This window comes from Oratosquilla oratoria, chromosome 10 (assembly GCF_046742065.1).
Source record: "Oratosquilla oratoria isolate Oo_2021 chromosome 10, ASM4674206v1, whole genome shotgun sequence".
In the NCBI taxonomy this organism is placed as follows: Eukaryota; Metazoa; Arthropoda; class Malacostraca; order Stomatopoda; family Squillidae; genus Oratosquilla; species Oratosquilla oratoria.
Genome location: NC_134786.1, coordinates 69,658,222 through 69,660,721, shown reverse-complemented (window position 1 = coordinate 69,660,721; position 2,500 = coordinate 69,658,222).

Below are 2,500 nucleotides of genomic sequence, written 5' to 3'. Positions count from 1 at the left end.
TGCACATACACACATGCGCACGCACGCACACACACACAAGCACATACATATATACACAGAAGCACACACGCACGCACACACACACACACACACACACACACACACACACACACACACACACACACACACACACACACACACACACACACACAGAGGCACACACATGTACACACACACATACACACACAGAGGCACACACATGTACACACACACATACACACACACACACACACACACACACACACACACACACACACACACACACACACACACCACTGCCGTAGGGTGGTGTCTGGCTGTCTCGACAGAGACTGCAGCAGATCCGAGGTAAATACACACACACACACACACACACACACACACACACACACACACACACACACACACACACACACACACACAATCACATTCTGCCAAAAGGGGAATCTTATTCAGCATGTGGAAATGTCGCATTTTGTACAGGGTCCTCTCTTAAAAAGGACCTAGATGCTTTATAAACTAAACGAACTTTTGTGCACACACGATTCCTTTGGAGCCGAAGGTGAGGTGTTCATATCGCCAGAAGGACAGCCAAGGTAAGTGGCAGTCACCACCATTTGATGAGGATCATTCTGGATCTTTCACTGGAAAAAAAGAGCTTCTGACCTCAAATGGAAAAGATGTTCTCATAACATTTCCTCGTCAGATAAGGCAGAGCGGGTGAATTCATTTTCTTCTCAATTACTGAGGTCCCAGATCAGTCAGATTAATGAAAAAGAATCTCAAACTCTGAAGGCCTATTAAGTCGAAGGCAAGAATCTCCTTTGTCGCTTGGAGACTTTATCCATCTGAAGGGTATCTCTGGGTTTCTGTGCTTGAGCCGATTTCCTTGACAGAGATTGCTTAGTTTAATACCAAAATATCTCTTTCAGTTGAGGGTTGTGCTCTAAACAGAAGGCTGAAAGTGACTCATCTATTCACGGGACGTGTATACATCCTGAGATTTTTCATAACATCGTTAAGCTAGCCTTCTTCAGTTATGTAATTATACAATTGAAAAAAAAAATGTACTCAGGAGGATTTGTGCTAAGTTGAGACTCCTTATGTTGGACTATTGTGTTGTATCACTGTGGACTGTTTTTATGTCAGCGGTCCAGACCGGTAGAGAAAGGCAAAGAGTTTCCGGTCGTCAGGACTCCATGTGTAGAAAAGCGTAAGAAATGGAGTTATGTGGAGTTACATGGACAAGCGAACAGAAACAGACCTATTGGCGCTTACAAGGCTGTCCTGGTACTTATTATTTTTTTTCCTAATCTATCTAGAAGTAAATAATTCTAGTTGGGGTGTTGCTAAGTAAATGTCGAGACGCGTTTTGAATACCTCTACAATAGAACAACCAATAACGTTAGATGATAGACCATTCCATATATTATCACGTCTGTCTTAAATCGTTTTCCTAACAATCTTCCATCCATTATTCCTAGTTGCAAGATGGACAGCAAAGCTACCCATTTACAAAATCCTTGAACCTCTTCACACACACAATAGCACCCTATCTCCCAACTGGGTCCAAGATCTTTATCAACTTCAAAGGAATCGAAAACAAGGATGTGGGAAAATATTTCAAACGCAACTAGGAATAACTGATGGAAGATTGTTAGGAAAACAACTTCAAACAGACGTAGCAAAATACTCTTTCTTCAATCGCGTTGATAATGTATGGAATGGTCTACCATCTAACGTCATTAGTTATTTTACTGTAGAGGTATTCAAAAAGCGTCTCGATATTTATTTAGCAACACCCCGACTAGATTGGAAATTGGTATGTTATAACACATTTGTAAAAGTTCACTATAAACCCACTATCGGAGAAATAATAACGGAAGTACAGGGAAACTGTATATTTCGACTACTATCTGTAGTCCTCTTCAGCAGAATGCTTACAAGAAGTTAAGGTACAAGTATATATGAGGAAGTGAGGGGTACATGAAAGGGGATGGGGAAAGTGGGGGGACTGAGGTTACATGCCCTTGACTAGAATTATTTACTTCTAGATAGGTTAGAAAAAAAAAACAATAATAAGTACCAGACCAGCCTTGTAAGGACCAATAGGTCTGATTCTGTTCGCTTGTCCATGTAACTCCATATAACTCCAATTCTTACGCCTTTCCACACATGGAGTCCTGACGATCGGGAACGCCTTCCCTTTCCCTACCGGTTTGAACCAGTATCATAGAAACAGACCACACTGATACAACACAAACAATACTCCAAAGTCTCTTCCTAAAGAGATTTGTGGGAGGTCCCGAAGACCGTTGCCAGCTACTGTGGGGCTGTGGGTTCTTAACTTATTGAAACTGAAGTCAACAGTTGGTGGATTGATTAATTGATAACGAACTGAAGACTAACATTAAGTCATACGGTACATGTAGTGATTATGTTGACCTAAACGGAACTGAAACTTCTTGTGAGAACTCTAGACGTGTTAGAGATGGAGTGTGTTGACTCTATCGGGATTGGA